This window comes from Ailuropoda melanoleuca, chromosome 14 (assembly GCF_002007445.2).
Source record: "Ailuropoda melanoleuca isolate Jingjing chromosome 14, ASM200744v2, whole genome shotgun sequence".
Lineage (NCBI taxonomy): Eukaryota > Metazoa > Chordata > Mammalia > Carnivora > Ursidae > Ailuropoda > Ailuropoda melanoleuca.
In genome coordinates this window covers 36,714,868-36,735,409 of record NC_048231.1, presented here as the reverse complement: position 1 = coordinate 36,735,409, position 20,542 = coordinate 36,714,868, and positions in this window count along the sequence as shown.

Here is a 20,542-nt window from a genome sequence, read left to right as displayed (position 1 = left end):
GTACGTGCATGCCTGAGTGTGTGTGTACATGCATGTCTGTGTGTGTGTGCATGTGGACAAGAATGCCCTCCATAAGCAGTGGTCAATGAACAGATGCACAAAAGGTCAAGGTCAGGCAGATCAGTGTCAGTGGCAACAGAGTGTGTCTGGGCACAGACTAGGAGTGTGTAGATGCTTCCCAGGCACTTGGCCGTACGCTCAGGTCTTGGTGGTGGGCTTGTGCCCTGTAATCTGCTGATCACCTGCGAGTGGGCGAGGACATCACGTAGGCAGCTGGTCACCTGTGCTTTGGTGGCAGTGCCTCGTGGCTGTCATATCCACAAGGGCTGAGGAGAGCCAGGTGTCCTCAGCGGGTTGACTCTCAGGTACTCTGGCCTGTCTTCCAAGAAGAGACCAGAAGCAGGGCAGGAACACCTGAGGAGGTGGCCAGGGTCTCAGGATCGCCATGGCAGACGGCCCAGGGCAGCCGAGATCCTCACTCTGGGCAGGCAGGGGGCTCACGTCCGATGCTCGAAACATGACCCCATCTTGCGTGCTGACGGGTGGAACAGGGAACGTGTGCCTGGGTGAGGGGCCCCCTGGCATGTCTGGTCAGGGGAAGCATGGCCTTCCTCCTGGATGTCCTCCTAGGGACGCCAACCACTTGACCTGCCAGGGCTGGACGCCTGAGCGCCGTCCAGGGAGGAAGTGGAGGCAGAGGCCACATGGGTGGGTGGAGGTGAGAAGCCAGCTCAGCTCAGGGGTGTTTTCTCACCCCTCCACAAAGGCCCGGCCTGGCCGCCCATCTGTGTGGTCAGCCAGCCGGCCCAGGCTCTGCCTCCGGAAGGTCACCCTTCTGTGGCCCCCGACAATTGCCCAGCACTGAGGGGGGGTGCTCCTCTGCTGGGGCTCATGCGACAGCTCTGCAGACCACACCTTGCAGCTGTCCCGAGCCTCTGACCTTGGCCTCCCTGGGCCCCTGAGAAGCCTCCTGACCTCCCTGGGACTGACCGACACTTTTCTGCTCGTCTGCCTCCCAGTCTGTCCTAATCAGCCCAAGGGGGGTGTCCTCCTGAGCTTCCCCAGGTGGACCTCCCACCCACCTCGGTCCCCTCGCACCACCCACCGGCTCTCTGCCCAGGTTGCCAGTCCTCGGACCTCCCACCAGCGGGGCGGCTGGGACCAGGTGCGGGAACAAGGGTGTACCAGCTAGAGTGGCGCCCCCTCGTGGCAAGAGCGAGAAACACATTTACACAGCCCTCCGCCCCATCTGCCCTGAAGTTCTTTCCTTGACGAGCTTTTAAATGGGTGGTGGTGGGGGGGGCAGTTTATCTTAATCCCAATTTTGTCCATTCGTTCAACTTCACATTGCCATATCACGCTGCAGCAAACCCTTGTATTTGGGGTTTCCATAAGGTGCAAGTCCCCTGTATGTGGGCTTAATCTCTCTTGAAAATCATAAACACCAGAATTATGGATGAAAAAAGTAAAATAACTGTATTCATTAACCCCGAAAACACTTCCCCCAGCTGCTCCCTGCCCCACGTTGGGCTTTATCCACGGAGCTGGGGCACCAAATAACCAGGGCCCACAGCCCATCCGAGGAGACAGACATTCACAGACACCCCATTACCAAAGCACTCCGGACACCGGGGCCCCACATGCTCAGTCTGAGACGAGGCTTCGGGGCCTCAGAGACATGTGGTCGCACAGCGAGGGGAGGCACCGGGTCAGCTGGAGAACTGACCGCTGCAACGTGTGTGGAAGGGCTTGGCAGTGTTTGGTATACAGTAGGTGTGTGTTAGATGCTTAAGAATTGGAGGCAGGGACACAGCTATTTCATCCCCCAAGTCCTCTGATGTTCAAGTTCAAACTCCTCACCCCTGCACGGCGCCCTCCTTACTGTGGGCTCCACCCCAGATGGCGAACCCCTGCGGACACCAGGAATGAAGCAGGTGGCTCTAAGGCAGCCTCGGCTCGGGACAGAGACACAGCACTACGGCCATGGGAGGGGATTGAACACCGACAAGGGGCTGCGGGGGGCAAGTGGAGGTGCCCAGTCATTGTTCTATTATGGCCTCACTGGTTGGGATCCTTTGGGCTTTGGTTTTTCAAACCCGGGGTCGTGGGCCTTACAAGTGTACCCACCAGCCCCAACTGGGCGGGGCCCAAACACAAAATGGCTTTCCCTTTCTCCACTCTCTGGGCCCATCTGGACAATGTCACATCTCCCCTGCCCTCTTTTAACCCCTGACCCCTTGGTCCCTGGGCGGCTGGTGCCTTCCAGACGCCGGCTCTCATGGGGAGGGGGTGTGAGCGCAGGGGCTGTCCCACCGCATAGTGGCTGGTGCGGCCTCCTGGCTCTGTTCAGCCTCGTCGAACGCAGCCAGGCTGCATGGCCTGCGAGCATCCCCGCTCGTCCGAGGCGGCTGTCTTAGGTGAGCTCAGACCTCCTCACCTTGCTCTGTGTCCTCTTGGTCTTAGGAAGACACATGCCAGCCCTGTCATGCCAAACAGTCCTCCCTCTGCTTTCTCCCCGCTGCCACTGCTGCCTCTTGTTCTCTTTTCCCTCCCCAGGGAGGCAGGCTGTGGCCGAGTGGCCAAGCCACTGCCCCAGAAGACAACCAACAAAGGTCACCACCTGCTGTTGGCTGGGGTGATGGTCAAGGACAACCGAGCAGCCACCAGCCTCTCAGCCTGCTTGAGGGGGGGCTTTGGTTCTCACCCAGCCGAGGTCCCCGAGTCAGCAGGATTGCATGCAGGGAGCATTACCACGCGACGTTCCACAGAGGTGCGAACCAGCTTAAGGGAACCAAGGGGGCCAGCAGCAGTGGGAGGCTGGGAGCCCCAGCGCAGGGGTGGGGGTGGGGTGCATGTCACCTGATAAGGCTGCAGTCATGTGGGGACAAAGCTAAGAAAGCCAAGAATACCCCGACCTCAACTACCGCTCACCATCTCATCCCCAGCTGGGGCTCCTACTGGCCGGCCTAACAGGAAGTCAGAGGGCAGAGGCGCCCAGGAAGTGCAGGCGGCCGGGCCCCGGGACTCAGAGCAGGCTGGAGGAGGGCAGAGAGTGACTCATGGGGGCGGGGGGCAAGGGCTGGCACACGGGGAATGGTGGGCAGAGTCAGTCACCTCATCCCTGGTGGCCAGGGCATCAGGAAAAGGCTCAGTCCACATGCCTGACATTGCCCATGTTTTAGAGAGGCAGTGGGGGGGGGTGGGCTCTGAGGTGGGTGTGAGGACCCTGCAGGTTCAGTCCTCAGCTGGGAGCCGCCTGTGGGAAGCCAGGCCTTGACCTTGGTGCAAATGCAGTGGTGATGTTTTTCAGAGCACCACAGAGGGTCAGGCGGGGCCGAGGGAGGGGAGCACAGGGCCATTGAACCCCCTGAGATTGGAGGCCTGCTCAGTGCATTTTCATAGGCTCCAGAGAGTAAGGCCCATCTCACAGGCCAGCTCAAGTATGGCAATGAGCACAAAAAATCGTCACCATGAATCGTGTGTCTGTGGGGCGCTGAGTTCGTGATTCACAAAAATGCATGGAGTGCTGGTCACATATTTGGCATCAGTCCACCTTTCCCGCATGATCCTTGCAGTCCAGCCACGTTTTATGCCACAAAGGATGACCCCTGACAATCTGCGCCATCCAAAGAAGTGAGTTCCTCACCCCGCGGTGCCCACCACCCACACAGGGGCTGCCCTGGCTTACGAGAGACTATGTCCCCTGGAAATGTCCAGTTCCCCTCACTCAGCAGCCACAGGTTCTGAAGCCCTGGGAGGGGAGTGGAGCAGCCCAGAGCCTTCCAGCCTGTGGGCCGAGCCAAGTGGAGCCCCTCCACCCTGGCATCCCTGTCCCCTGTGCTCGGCACCCACTGTGTGCCCGGCACAGGTGTGCTTCTGAGGCCCGTAGTAGACTCTGGGAGATCATGTACAGATTGGGGGGGATAAAGCTGTTGTTGATGCGTGCTTGTGTGCCCATGTGGGTCATAAAGACATGGTACTGCTGGGGGACACACTCCTGGGCCAGCCCCCCCACACTGTCTCTTTCTGCCTATCTTTTATTGCCCACTCCTATCTTTCTCCCTCCCCAAGCCCCACCCTGGTGCAGATCCCAAGACCATAACTTTCCTCAAATTGCTGCTGGCTTTTCCTGACCTTCTGCCCCAGGCACAGAAAGTAACTTTATTAGCAGGGCTGGTGAGGGCTTGGCTGGGGCCCCAGCCCTGGATGGTGGGGGGGGGGAGTTCTGCTACCACAGCAGAGACCTAGAGCTCCCCAGCTTTGAGAAGGAAAGGGATTGAGGAAGCCAACCCCAGACAAATAACATCCTATCTCTTCGTGTATCTTCCACCTGTCCGTAGCCCCTGCCCCTTGAGGGTGGGGATGGGGTTAAATTCATTCTGGTTCTCCTTGTCTGTCCTTCCCCTGCCCAGTGACAATGGCACTGATCAAAGAGTGAGGTGGCTGACTGGGACAGGCACTCCCGTGTTACCAAGGCCTATGAGGGAGTCCCAGATCTCCATCTTTGCACCTTAAAATGGACTCAGACCCTGGCTCTGTGTCTAAACCTTCTCATGATGGTGACAATAGTTGCCCAGGGGTGTGTGCAGCCCTCCTCAGTTTGATAGGAAGTAAGGGGACATGGAATCAAATGACCCAGGTTTCAACCAGAATCCCCTGTTCACTTGCACGGGGATTGAACCTCACTGTCCTCATCCTCCCAGTGGAGCCATGATCCTCACAGCCACCATGAGAGGGCTCAGTGCATGTTTGCTGGAAGGGCTTGCCATGTGCAGTGAGGTGGAAAGAGGACAGCTTTGCAGTCATGGACACTAGGATTCAGCTCTCGGCATCGCCATTGGGCAAGTCTGCTCTCTGCGTCACACTTGCCAGTTTGCAAAATGGAGACAGTGAGGCCCACTTTTTGGGTCTTGTGAGAATTGGAGTAAAATGTGTCCTTGGTGCCAGTAAATGCTTAGCAATGGCGGCAACTGGTACTGAGGCTGAGAGATGTCAGTGGTCCCATTTCATAGGGAGGAAACTAAGGCTCCAGGAGGATGGTGGGATGAATGGTGGAGCTGGGTCAGCTGGGCCTGTCTGATGCCCACCCATCCCATTGCTCACCCTGCCCCTCTCCCTCCTTGACTGACACCAGCAGAAGTGTTGCTCCTGGAGTGGGCCCAGCTAGCCTTGCATCTCAGCCACAGGCCAGGGGTGACCATGGCCAGTGTGGCATCTGTCTTTGTTCCCTGAACTTGAGTGACAAGTTAATAGCCATTCCCCAGGGTCCTCTGTTCCACCAGCAGCAAGGGACAGATGTTGATGGCATCCGGGGGGTGGGTCTCGGCGTTCGTCCCCCAACATTCAGACCAGCTCTGTGGCTTGGGGGTGTTGGGAGGGCATGGTCGGGGGGTGCACGGTCTTTCTCCAGTCCTGATTCTCTTGAGTCATTCTCCTCTGGTGCCCAACCCATGTTTGTTTTGTCTTTCTGGGTTTCAGCCCTTTGGCCAGCGGGAGGTTAAAGATTACTGAGGCAGCTGACAATAAAAGTGCCCGGCGTGCTGGCCTTTGACCGTCCATTAGAAGGCAGTGGGATCACATTCTGCACAACCGCCACAACGGTGAAAGTGGCGAGGGTGTGGGCGAGGGACACGCCCTCCTTGTATTAATATTAAGAGGACAGTCACTGCTGCCTGGGCAATCAGGCCAAGTTTCTCTTTCATCTGAAGCCAGGGCCACAATGTGGCATTGTTCTCTGTCTCAAAGGCCACTGTGCGGTCCCAGAGTGGACCCAGATGGACTCCACCTGGCAGAGTAAACATTCACCCAGAGGTGGCCGGTGGCAATGAGGAGAGGAGCTTTCTTTTTCTCCTGGAAGAGATACTTCCTTCCAAGTGAGTCTGAAAATCAGAGACCTCAAGGTGGTGTTAGACTCCCCTTCTGGGCCTCAGTTTCCTCATCTGGACCATGGTGGTCAGCCTACAGTCCACACCCCAGGGAAGGTTCTTAATCTTTTCTGTGCTGTGGAAGCCGAAGGACCCATTCCTAGAGCCATGGTTTTTTTTTATGCATTATATAAAGCCAGAAGGTTACAAAGGAAATTGATTATATTGAACTACAATTATCAAGATATTTAAAATCAAGCTTGAGATATAGAAACACATGTGCTTCATTTTGAATGTATTAAATCATAAGCACTTACCGACTCCTGGATCTATCAACTACTGTAATTTGAAAGTAAGGATGAGTGAACATTATATTTCATGATACCTACAAGAGCAAAGTCGCAGGCACGACTTGTACCTCTGAGGTTTCCCCCTTTTTATTTTTGCCTAGACGTCTTTGAAAACAATTTTATTTCGAAACAAGCATAGACTCACAAGAAATTGCAGAAATCGTAGAGAGGTCCCACTTGCCCATCACCCAGCTTGCTCCAAGGGTGAAGTCTGACATAACTATGTCCATTATCAGAACCAGGACATCGGTGGGCACAATATGATGAATAGATTAGAGACCTTGACTCAGTTTTCACCAGTGCGTGCATGCGCTGGTCTTTGGGGCACGTTTCCGGTATAGTCCTCCGGCGTTTTATCACACGTGTAGGTTATTAATGCCACCGTCAAAGTCAAGATGCAGAATTCTCCCTCATGATGGAGGAACGCCCTCACGCTGCCCCTTCTTCATCCCAGCCACCCCTCTTTCCTCGCTGCCCCCTCCATCCCACTAATCTGTCCTTCATCATGTATAAGTAGTAATAGTTAACCTGTGCCAGGTACTGACCAAGCACTTTCCCATGCTCCAAACAGCTCAAAGCTGAGGCTCAGAGAGGTTGGGTAATTGTCTGCGGTCACTCAGCGATAAAAGCAGAATGGGTGCCGTGTGTGTCCAGATCTTCTCCCTTCATCCTCTCCTACGAACCTCATAGTCTCCAGAAGAAATACCACGGACACAAATTGGGAAACCCGTGCTCGGTTTCCAGCTCCACCTCCTGGTAGCCGTGTGATTTGGGGCATCTGAACCTCTCTGAATCTCCGTGTTTTCAGCTGGAAGATGGGGGTCTCAGTGCTTAGGCAGCGCGAGGGGAAGGCATGATAAGCTCACCTTGATGAGGATGCACGCTGCATGTGCTTGGAGAGAACAGGGCTCTCACTTTGGTGGAGCTCCAGGCATCTCCTCTGGGTGAGCTGCTGCCACCCCAGTGGAGCGTGTGTGTGTGTGTGTGTGTGTGTGTATGTGTGTGTATGCGTGGTGATGATGGGGCTGGTGTGTATGTGTGTGTGGTGGTGGGGTTCAGAGCCAGAGTGGCCTGGGGAAGCTCAATGGCTACACACACACACACACACACACACACACACACACACACCAGCAAGAGCGAGCGAGAGCGAGAGCGAGAGCGAGAGCGAGAGCGAGAGAGAGATAATGCTTGGTGGCTGGAGCACCTGGCCTGAGTTCCTGGGTTACAGGTAGCTGGAAGAAGGTAGAGGTGGCATCTGGAAAAATTCTGTGCTACCAGTTGCTGGAGGAAATTGATAGACAGCTGTCTGCATTTATACTATAATTGATTGAATAAATAAAGAAGTCTATATATGTCATCAAAGTAACACACCACACAGTTTTCTAAATTCATTGAAATCCTTTTGATTGTAAATGACAGACTTCCAACTCAAATTGCATTAAGAGGGAAGGAGTTCATGTGATAAAATGTCCTTCAGGGCAGGGGTACAGCTGCCCCCAGGATAGCTGGAGATGGGAGATGGGGGCTTAGACATCACTCTTCCCTCCCCTCCCCATCTTTCTCTCTCTCCATCTTATAATCTCAGTTTCTCTCTGCATTCTGCCTCCATGTGCCCGCAAAACAGATCTGGGAGGGGTTTATGACCCCAGGCAGTTTCTGAATCATACCCTTCCAGTTTAGTGACTTGAGAGGAAAGATGACCCTTCTCCATAACCTCCATCCAGAAAACATGCTGGAGAAGGACCCAACTGGCCATCTTGTATCCCACAGCCATGTTCTGACCAATCAGTGACCAGCGAACTCAGCCTGGGCTGTGAGTGCATCCCTGTGGTTCGGAGGTGGGACCTGTTCCTCAACCACCTAACTGGGGAGCTGTGCTAGACTGAAAAAGCAGTAAGATGGGAGGTTCAGAAAAGTGTCTGGATATCCAGGGAATTGGCTGCGAATGTCTAGAGGTGCTCTTCAAGGACAACAGGGGAGTTCTGGAACTGCCAGTGAGGAACCAACAACAGCACAGATCACTCAGGGAACTCCTGAATGCATGCTTAGAAATGTTTATTAAAATTATTTAATGTCCCATCCAAATATGTAGCTACAAAGAAATCCAGACTAAACTAGCAAAGATACATTATATGGCCTCAATTTAAAGAGGCCAAGCCAATAGACCTCACCCAACCAACCATCCATCCATTCATCCATCCATCCACCCATCAAATGTTTGTTGAGTGCCTGCAACATGCTAGGTGTTGGGCAGAAATTGGTGGGTGAAGCAGACATAGCTTCTGCCTCAATTCGCCTCACAAATCTGCCAGGGCTAAGAGCAGAGTGGAAATTGCTCAGCCTGGCATTTCAGGCATCAACCATCCAGCACCCACCTTCCCTTCTAACCTCATCATCACTCCCCTCATGGGATGACCTGTGGTTCCCTGCAATCACTGTGCTTTTGCAGGCCTCTATGCTTTGGTTTGTGCTGTTTACTCTGCTTGGCATGCTCTCCCCCAGTCTCTTCCTAACCCTGTCTGAAGGCCCTTCAAGTCCTGGCTCATACGGTACGTTGTCTCTGAAGTCTGTGTTCCCACAACTCTTTGCTAGTAGGGAATGGAGTGTCATGGCACTCATGTACTGAGGGTCAAGTGGGCAATGTAAAGGGTCTTTTTGGCATGGAATGACTGCCTTTCCTTGGGGTGGGATTCACTTGAAGCCCAGGACTGTGGGCCCTTGTGTGCACGCATTGCTTTCTGAGGTGTTTGACCCTGTTTTCTCACAGCAGAAACATTGGTTTACAGCTTAGTTACAAAATTGCTAGTTCATTTGGTCTTCCTACTAACCTAGAGAGCGGGGATAGTAGCCCACTTTGAAGATAGAAAAGCTGAGGCCCAGAAATTTCTATTTCTGGCAACACTGTGGACCAAAAGGATAATTCTCTTACTGGAATCAACTAAAAATCTTGGATTGAAAGAATCCTAAATGCATTTATGAGTTGGCAAGAAAACAAGGTATACTCAGCCAGGGAATAAGTGAAGACAGAGACTCTGGAAGGTGAGCAGAGGGCTGAAGCTGGCTTGGATTTGAGGGTATTTGTTGAGCCAGGTATAACTGAGCATTGATTTTATATGTTCTCAGATGAGGAAGTAAAAGTTTAAGAGTGAACTAGAAATCAATGTCCCCTCCTAAGACCACAAGGAACACTGCCTGTCTTGGACCTGGGGACTGGGTAGAAGTGAAAATGAAGCTTCCTCTCAGAATTTGTCACCAAGACAATTTGTAGCCTGAATTAACACAACCTGGGAACCCAAAGAACTTCAAGCCAAAACTTTTTCTTAAAGTGGTCCCATCCTGGTAGTGATCCCAGGTACCTGACAGAAGAGAACACAAATTCTCTCACTTCCATCCTAGGCTTTAAACACTTTCTATAAAGTTCCATGGAAAATGAGCAACTCTGATTAAAAATTCACTAGACATACAAGGAAACAGGAGAGAGAGAGAGAACAGAATCAGACGATCAGGCTTTGAAAAACTTCAGATAGGATTATACAATGAATGAAAAAAATACATTTAATATTTTAAGAAATAAGAGGAGGTTTAAAATGAGGAAGTAAAAAGTAGATTAGAAAATGAACTCCCGAAAAAAAAAAAAGAAAATGAATTCCTAAAAATGAAAAATATATATAATAATTGGAGTTACAAACTCAAAGGACAGGTTTAATACCAGGTTAGATAAAGGTTAAAAGAGAATTAGTGAATTTGATGATGGAAATAAGAAAATTATTGATGATCAGCCCAGATAAAGAGACAAAGATGAAAATATGAACAGGAGGCTAAGACTTAAAAGATAGGGTGAGAAATGAAATGTAGCCTAATCACATCTCCAAAAGCAAAGGAGAGGAGAGAAGAGAGTGGAGGAATAATGGCAGGTCAGCGAGGGAAGGAATGGGCCAAAGAAGAAGAGATAATGGCCGAAAACTTTCCAGAACTGAGGAAAAAACAATCCTCAGAAGCCCTATAAATTCTAAGCAAGTTAAAAGAAAAACATAATGCAATGAAACTGTAGCAAAAACAAAAGATTTTGTAAGCAGGAGGGTAAAAATAGATTTAACATGAAGGAAGGACAAAGTGACGGGTGACTTCTCAACAGAAACAGTGAGAGCCAGGGCACAGTGGAATGATATCTTAAACATACTGGAAAAAATTTGCCAATTCTATACCCAGTGAAAGTACTTTTTAACAATGGGAATTAAATACAGGTATTTTTATATAAACAAACCTCAGAAAATCTGCCACCAGTAGACTCTCACTATAGGAATTCTAAAACATATACTTTAAGCAGATAGGAAATGGTGTGAAGTGAGGAAAGGAATGAAGAGCTAAGAAAGTGTTAAAATGTGGGTAGAAATGGCTTTATATGGAGTATATAAAGCAAGGTACGGGAGCACCCGACATGTGCATATAGAAGAGATGTTTATCAGCAGTTGTGATTGTGATGGTGATGATGGTGATGATAATGGTGAACACAACTTGAAGGATGGATACACAGAATGAGTGCAGGGTTAATATCAGAAAAACTTAGGCTTGATCATAAAACTTCCACCTATGAGTCGAGTAAGTTTGAGAAAATGGAACTGTCTGTATTTTTGTAATATAGTAGGTAGGGATAAAAATAGTGTTCATGGGATTTTTGTGAGAAATTAGGTAATCTGAGAAACATTCAGATAATTAAAACACTAATCGCAAGGCTTGGTGCATATTTGGAACTTTGATCTCAATTTGAATCTCAACTTCTCAAAGTCTAGAAATAGAGGGATAAGAGGTTGAGGAAGGTGGACAGGGGACCAGTCACTTATGAATGTTAGTAATGAAGGCAGCATGCATTGAGTATCTCTTATACATGAGGCACTATGCCATGAAATTTGGTTACTTTTTCTTACTGAATGCTTACAGGATCCTTGTGAAGTAGTCAGTAGCATATACGTGTGTTTAACACCTGAAGCAGACGATTTGTTTAACACTTTCCCTCCTCAATCAAATTATTTTCAGTAACAATTATACAATAATTAGTAATACTTATTATTTTCTTGATTGTTTTTTAGTTCTAAAACAGTTAATAATTAAAGAAGTATCAATATTAAATATATTTAAATTCAGTAAAACATTTTATTTGTGAACTAAAATTTTCATTTATCAAACAAAAATCTACCCCTTTCAGGGGTGCCTGGGTGGCTCAGTTGTTAAGCGTCTGCCTTCGGCTCAGGGTGTGATCCCGGCGTTCCGGGATCGAGCCCCATATCAGGCTCCTCTGCTGGGAGCCTGCTTCTTCCTCTCCCACTCCCCCTGCTTGTGTTCCCTCTCTCGCAGGCTGTCTCTATCTCTGTCGAATAAATAAATAAAATCTTTTTAAAAAAAAAAAGGGTAAGTAAAAAAAAACGTACTAATTTGAAAGTTGTCTACATATTACTAAAACTCAAATGTAATAGCAGCAATTATTTAGAATTTAGACCAACAATTTTTTTTTCCAAGGAAAGTATTTTATTATTGGCATAATTTAGAATGACCAATGCATGGTGTTAATAAAAAGCAGATCAACTTTTAGTTGGTTTCACTATTGTTTTAAAATTATCTGTAGATATTTGCCTATACACAAGGTAGACTATGTTCATGAACTTATACTTGATCTGCCACTGACATTAGATATTACACGTTTTCTTTGAAAATTTTCATATTGGTTGGGACTCTTTTGAATTTCAAATTTATTATATGTTCGTGCTTCATTAAAAACTATCAGTTTAGTATCTATTTTTTCAGCTATCCAGCCTTCTAAAATGAATGGGTGTATACACATACACACACTTAAGTGTATAATAAATAGATCGTTCTGAAATTTAATGTCAAGTATGATTTTTTGGGTTAATTTCCTTTAAGTGTGTTAAGGACATTTTCAAAGTAGTACATATAGGGAAAGTTACCTCATCAAAAAATGGTTACATGACAATTTATAGTGTATATGCACCATAATTTTTTATTTTTTAAATTTTTAATTTTATTTTTTATTTTTATTTATTTGTTTATTTTTTTAAAAGATTTTATTTATTTGACAGAGATAGAGACAGCCAGTGAGAGAGGGAACACAAGCAGGGGGAGTGGGAGAGGAAGAAGCAGGCTCCCAGCAGAGGAGCCTGATGCAGGGCTCGATCCCAGAACCCCGAGATCACGCCCTGAGCCGAAGACAGACGCCTAACGACTGAGCTACCAGGCGCCCCTTTAAATTTTTTATTTAAATTCAATTTAATTAACATATACTGTATTATTAGTTTCAGAGGTAGAATTCAGTGATTCATCAGTTTCATACAACACCCAGTGCTCATTACTTCAAGTGCCCTTCTTAATGCCCATCACCCATCGCCCTACCCACCTCCCCTCCACCAATTCTCAGTTTACTCCCTATAGTTAAGAGTCTCTTATGGTTTGCCTCCCTCTCTCTTTCCCTCTTATTTTGTTTTTCCTTCCTTTCCCCTATGTTCATCTGTTCTGTTTCTTCAATTCCACACATGAGTGAAATCATATGGTACTTTCTTTCTCTGACTGACTTAATTCACTTAGCATAATACCCTCTAGTTCCATCCACAGCATTGCAAATGCAAGATTTCATTCTTTTTGATGGCTGAGTAAATATTCCAGTGTGTGTGTGTGTGTGTGTGTGTGTGTGTAGATATCCATTCATCTGTTGATGAACATCTGGGCTCTTTCCATATTTTGGCAATTGTGGACATTGCTGCTATAAACATTGGGGTGCATGTGCCCTTTCAAATCACTATGTTTGTATCCTTTGGGAAAATACCTAGTAATGCAATTGCTGGGTCATAGGGTAGCTCTATTTTCAACTTTTTGAGGAACCTCCATACTGTTTTCCAGAGTGGCTGCACCAGTTTGCATTCCCACCACAGTGTAAGAGGGTTTCCCTTTCTCTTCATCCTCACAACATTTGTTGTTTCCTGAGTCGTTAATTTTAGCCATTCTGACAGGTGTGAGGTGGTATCTCATTGTGGTTTTGATTTGTATTTCCCTGATGATGAATGATGTTGATCATGTGGTTCTTGTCCTTTCTTTTATTAATGTATTGTATTGTATTGATTGATTTGCGGATGTTGAACACCCTTGCAGCCCAGGGATAAATCCCACTTGGTTGTGGCGAGTAACCCTTTTAATGTACTGTTGGATCCTATTAGTTAGTATCTTCGTTTGAATTTTTTCATCCATGTTCATCAGGGATATTGGTATGTAATTCTCCTTTTTGGTGGGGTCTTTGTCTGGTTTGGGGATCAAGGTAATGCTGGCCTCATAGAATGAGTTTGGAAGTTTTCCTTCCATTTCTACTTTTTGAAATAGTTTCAGAAGAATAGGTATTAATTCTTCTTTAAATGTTTGGTAGAATTCTGCTGGGGGGCCATCTGGCTCTAGACTCTTGTTTACTGGGAGATTTTTGATTACTGATTCAATTTCTTTGCTGATTATGGGTCTGTTCAGGTTTTCTATTTCTTCCTGTTTCAGTTTTGGTAGTTTATATGTTTCTAGAAATGCATCCATTTCTTCCAGATCTCTTATAATTGTTTGTATTTCTTCAGTGTTGGTTGTGATCTCTTCTCTTTCATCCATAATTTTATTTATTTGAGTTCTTTCTCTTTTTTTTTTTTTTGGTAAGTCTGGGTAGGGGTTTGTCAATCTTATTAATTATTTCAAAGAACCAGCCCCTAGTTTCATTGATCTGGTCTACTGTTGTTGTTGTTGTTGTTGTTTTTATTTCTATATCATTGATTTCTGTCCTAATCTTTATTATTTCTCTTCTCCTGCTGGATTTAGGCTTTATTTGCTGTTCTTTTCCCAGCTCCTTTAGGTGTAAGGTTAGATTGCGTATTTGAGACTTTTCTTGTTTCTTGAGAAAGACCTGTTTGCTACATACTTCCCTCTTAGGACAGCCTTTGCAATGCACTGTAATTTTTAAAGTAACCTCTCATCATCTACTTTCAAACTGTCTATGCCTTTTCATTTAATGTACATCCATTGCAAATAGCAGTTAGCTGGGTTTTGCATTTTTATCTAGTCTCATGGACTTGCCTTTTGGTTTAGTGTGTGATCCATTTATATTTAATGTAATTACCCATTTGATAGGGTTTAGGTCTATCATTTTCTCCTCTTTGTTCTTTTCTTTTTCTGTCTTCTTCTGTGTTAATAAAATTTTCTGATGTTTTATTTAAATTCATTCGATGGCTTTAAAGCTCTATATTAGCATTATTTTTAATGGTTGTCCTAGAGATTACAATAGGCATCTTTAATTTACCTACTTAGAGTTTATATTGAAATACTTCAGATAAATATAGGGCTCTTGAAACAATGGTTTTGTCTAAAGCTATAATCACATAATATCACATCTATACTCATTATAAACCCAACAATACAATGTTGTTAGTTTTGCTTTAAATAATCATATGCCTTTTAAAGACATTAAGACAAGAAAAAACATACATCCTAAAATTTATCCATGCATTTGCCATTTCTGGTGTACTTTATTCTTCGTATAGATCTAAATTACCATCTGGTGTCATTTCCTTCCAGTTTCGTTTATTATTGCTTGTAAAGTGGAACTAATTACATAATTTTTTTGTCTCTATTTTGCTCTTATTTTTGAAGGACAGTTTTTTGATTGACAATTTTATTTTTCTTTGAGTACTTTGAATATGTAATTTGAATAAATTTTAAGTCTTCACTGTTTCTGATGAGAAGTCAGTATTTAATTGTATTCTTTTTCCTCTCTATGTAATGTGCCATTTTTCTTGATTGCTTTCAAGAATTTCTCTGTATCTTTGATTTCAGCCTTTTGATTATGGGGTGCTTAGGTGTCATTTTCTTTGTATTAATCCTGCTTAGGGTTTGTTTAGCTTCTTGGTCTGTAACTCTACATTTTTCACCAAATATGGGAACTTTTAGACCATTGTTTCTTCAAATATTTTTTCAGACCACTTCTTTCTTTGTTCTCCTTTTGACCTTTAATTATACATATGTTGGACTTCTTGATATTCTTCCATAGTTCTCCTGCATGCATTTTCCTTCAATCTTTTCTCTCTGCTTTGGATTGGATAGTATCTATTCATTTATTTTCAAGTTCACTGACATTTTTCCTTCTGCCATCTCCAGTGTGCTATTAAGCACCTCTAGTAAACTTAGATTTTTCATTTCAGTTATGTACTTTTCATTCATAAAAATATTTGACTTTTTAATAGTTTAATCTTCTTAAAGTTTCCTATTTGTTTACTCATTGAGTTCACATTTTTGCTTAATCTTTTAAAATACCACATTTCTGAGGACCCTGGGTGGCTCAGTCAGTTAAGCATCTGACTCTTGATCTAAGCCCAGATCTTGATCTCGGGGTCATGAGTTCAAGCCCCACATTGGGGTCCATGCTGGGCATGGAGCCTACTTAAAAATAATAAATAATAAATTACTACATTTCCTTTCATATATCTTAAATAACTATAAGAGCTGCTTTTAAGTCTTTGTTTGCTAACACAATGTCTGTGCCCATTTGAAGTTTCTATTGACTGTCTTTTTACCTTGCATATGTATCACATTTTCCTATCTAGTACTTTTTTGTTGAAAACTAGACTTTATAGACAATATATTGTAGTGATTCTGAATTCTGTTATGTTTTTTAAGGATTGTTAGGGTTTTTTTGTTTGTTTGCTTTTTTGTTTGTTTGTTTGTTTTGGTCCTGGAAGGCAGTTAATTTGACAGGACTCAGTCTTCGAATACCATACCTTTCATCCTCAATTTTTCAAATTCTAGCTGTAGTTTTAGCTTGGCTCTCTGGACACACCCCTACATCACTATACTTTGGTGGTTGGCCAAGGATTTCAACAGAGTTTATACCTACATTTTGGCATTCACTCTTTCTCTGACTTCCTTATTCCTTTGGTTTCTCTTAAATTTTTAGCTGTCTGCCAATCCTAAGCTGTGACCTCTAAAGCCAGTAAGGATTCAACTTTCTGCCACCTGAGCTCTCAATGCAGGGGAATGCCCTTAGTAAAAACAAACAAACAAACAGACAAAAAGAAAACAAAAAACCCACAGCAAACTTACAAATCTTTTGCAGTGTAGTTCTATCTTTTAAAGGCAGACTCTTCTGTGATTTCTGCCTGCATTTTTACTGGGATCCCTGAGTTCTCTGCTATGCATATAAAATCAGCAATCAGCCAGGGATTGGGCAGATTTTACACGGATATTTGAGTCTTGTTCCTTCTGTTGCTCTCTTGCTTTCAGGACCCTCCTCCCCACCAACTCCCATCAATAAATTTCCAGTTACTCTGATAGCCCTGAGCTATCTCCCCCATGTCCTCAAGCCATAAGTATAAGGTTTTCTGCCATAGGATTTGTGAGGATTGGGGATCACTCTTAGTCACTTAGGAGGAAAAAAAATCCATATATTTGCAATTCATTCCCATTGCAATGGTCATCGTTTATGACAAAAGTCTCTGGTTTCTGCCTTCTTTTGATTGCTTTACAATACCTTCAAATGGGGGCACCTGGGTAGGCTCTGGTGGTTGAGTGTCCAACTCTTGATTTCTCTGTATCTCATGATCTCGGGGTCCTGAGATTGAGCCCCATGTTGGGCTTCACATCTGGGCTGTGGAGCTTGCTTGGGATTCTCTCTCCCTCTGCCCTTCCCCCAGCTCATGCTTTCTCTATCTCTCTCTAAAATAAATAAATAAAATCTTTTTAAAAATACTTTGGTTTTTCTTTTGATGAGTTTTGCCTGGACCTTACGATTGTTACCTTTACAAATAGTGGCCCAACGAATTCACTCTGCCATTACAATAAGCCAAAAATCTAAGAAGTGTTCATTTTCAAAATGTTATTTTCTGGGGCGCCTGGGTGGCTCAGTCATTAAGCGTCTGCCTTTGGCTCAGGGCATGATCCCAGAGTTCTGGGATTGAGCCCTGCATCAGGCTCCTCTACTGGGAACCTGCCTCTTCCTCTCTCACTACCCCTGCTTGTGTTCCCTTTCTCACTGGCTGTCTCTCTCTCTGTCAAATAAATAAATAAAATCTTAAAAAAAAAGCCACATTAAAAAAAATGTTATTTTCTGATGGTCTGCTGCTGTTCTAAAGAAATAAGAATGATATCTTTATGTTGAGCTAGTAGCTAGCAATCTTGCTAACTTCCCTTATTAATTTTAGTATTTCATCTATAGATTACTTGGATTTTTTACATATGCTGTTGTGTTGTTTGAGAAAATGACTGCTTTATTTCATCTTTTCCAATTCTTATATCCTTTATTTCTTCTTCATTCTTTATTGCACCATCAAGGATCTTCAGAGCCACGCTGATATAAAGAGTAGTAGTGCTATCCTTGTCTTCTTTTCTATATTAAGGGGAAAAGATAGAGATGATAATAACTGTTGATTTTAAAATATATACTCTTTACCAGAGTATGGAGGTTTATTTCTATTCTGTGTTTGCTAGTTAGTTTTGTTTTTGTTTTTTTTTTAAATAGGAGAGCATGTTGAATTTTATTAAAGGATAATATCCTTTTTCTGTATTTTCTGAGAATGTAGTGGATCAAATGGGTTGATTTTCAAATAGTAAACCATCCTTGCATTTCTGAAGTAAATAATATATGGTCGTGCTATATTATCTTTTTTTAAATAAATCATTTGATTCAAATTGCTTAAATTTTATTTAGGATTTCAGCATCTATCTTCGTGAGAAGGATTAGCCTGTAATTTTCCATTCTTATTATGTCTTTTGACAACAAGATTGTGCTGGTTTCATAAAATTAGTTGCAAAGTATTCTCTCTTTTTTTATTCTCTGGAAAAAATTGTGTAATAGTGAGACTATTTCTCACTTAAATATCTGAAAGAATTCACAAGAGAATCTGTATGTGCAAGGACATATCTTTTTTGGAGGATTTTAAATTATAAAATAATTTTAAAATACTTATATACTAGTCACATTTAAATTTCTTCTTGTATCAGTTTTGAACAGTTCCATTTTTCTGCAACTTTGGACATTTCATCTCAAGGTCCAAATGTTTTAGAAAATATTCATAATGAGTCCATAGAATCTGTAATGATTTCATTTCTGAATTGGTAATCCATTCCTTGTTTCTTGCCTGATTTTTCTGATATTTATCAATTTTAATCGTATTTTTTCAAAGAATAATTTTTGTATTTATTATTTTCTATTTTTGTTATATGTGCTTGTGAGGCCATATATTTCCCTTCTTTTATTATATGTGCTTGTGAGGCCATATATTTCCCTCTGACCACAGCTTTAGTTCTGTGACACACTTCTATGTGCTGTGTTTTTAGAATCATTTCGGTCAGAATATTTTCTAATTTCTTTTTGATTTATCGTTGACCAAGTGTTTATTATAAGTGTTTTACTTCACTTTTAAACATTTGGAGTTTTTATTATTATTTTTTCCTTTTGTTACTGATTTCTGGTTTAACTCCACCATGGCCCCAGAGCAAACTTTGAACAATTTCAATCTTTTCAAATTTGTTGGGAATTGCTTTATGGTCCTCACTATGGTTCCAATGTCTTAAAATGTTTTTTAGACTTTATCTTGATTTTCTAATTGTTCTTAAAAGGCACATCAGTCTCCTGAAAGCTATTTCATCCTAACTGAAAGCAGAATTCCATTACCTCATGATTTAATTAATCACACTTTTATTGGTAAACATTTAGTTCATTTCCAGTCTTTGGTGATATTAAAAACCCTGCAATGGACATCTTTGTAACTCATTTCGTGCACTTCTATGACTCTGTCAGAGAATCAGAAATGCACAGTACAGGGGCACCTGGGTGGCTCAGTCATTAAGCGTCTGCCTTCGGCTCAGGGTGTGATCCCAGGGTTCTGGGATCGAACCCCACATCGGGCTCCTCTGCTGGAAGCCTGCTTCTTCCTCTCCCACTCCCCCTGCTTGTGTTCCCTCTCTCGCTGGCTGTCTCTATCTCTGTCAAATGAATAAATAAAATCTTAAAAAAAAGAAAAAGAAATGCATAGTACAGTGGTTGAGGGCGTGGGCTCTGAGCCAGATTCCTGGGTTCAAATCCTGGCCATTTATCTCATTAAAAATACACATTCCTGGGCTCTCCCTCAGGCCAATTGAATCGGTAGTATCCCAGGAGATTCTTACGCTTCTGCAAGTTGGAGAACTAGTGCTCTAAAATAAGGGGTTGGAATGATGAAGATACATTGACTAGAATTGCCAAAGCACAACAGCTGATTACAAATGTTCTGGAAGGGAGGAGAGAGAGAGACAGAAGGAGAGAAAGTGGGAGAGAATGAAAGACAGGAGGGGACAGCTATACAGGTGTTTTCCCTGCAGCCTTAACTTCCTTGATTCCTTTGCCACGTCCCAAGTTGTTCCCAAACCTGTGTTATAAGCCAGGCATTCTGGGATCTTCCTCTGTCCTCCAGTCATGCCTATGAGGAAAAGCAAAGTATTTTCAGAGATAAGATTTAGGGAGTTTTAACTCATAGTCCCAGGCCTTGGTGGGTTCTGGTGGCTGCTAGAGAACTGATTTCCATTTCACCTCGGGAGCTAGGGAGAGCCATGTGTCAGGTATTTCTCTTTGGGCCGTGCCAAGAGCAGCCTCACTCCTGTTGGAGGTGAGATTAGGCTCATCAAAAGGAGGTTAATTCACAGCACAGGTTCCAGCGACAGCCTGTGGGGGATCTTCTATCAGGATCTCCCCATTAATATTTGCTTTCAAATATTAATTTTAAGACCTTCACCTGAAAGATGTCCTTTGCTAGAGAGGACCTCATTTCTCAAGCTCAGCTTAACATTCATTTTTTCCACTCATGCACTCAGCAAATAGATATGAAACACAACCGTGCAAATCACAGATTTAACAAATATTTATTATAAAAATTTGGTGGTAGTTACTGTTCTAGTGGCTGGGCACATGGTAGGAAATGGAAGAGATCCAACTCTCTGCCCTCATGGAGCTTATGTCTGTTAGGTGAAGAGAGACAATGAACAAAATGAGTGAAATATGCTATACTGATTCGTCAAGAACTGCTACAGAAGGATATAAAACAGAGGAAGGAGATAGGAAGTGGTAGGAATGGGTTGCAATTTACCGCATTCACTAATTAGTTATTTGACATTATTTTAGACTTACAGAAAAGTTGCAAGAATAGTACAAATATTTTCCAGACACTCTTCATCCAGACTACATATGTGCTAATAGTCCACTACATTTACTCCCTCTCTCTCTTTCTCTCTCTCCTCTTTCTGCCTATTTCTTTCCCTCTCCTCCCTCTTTTT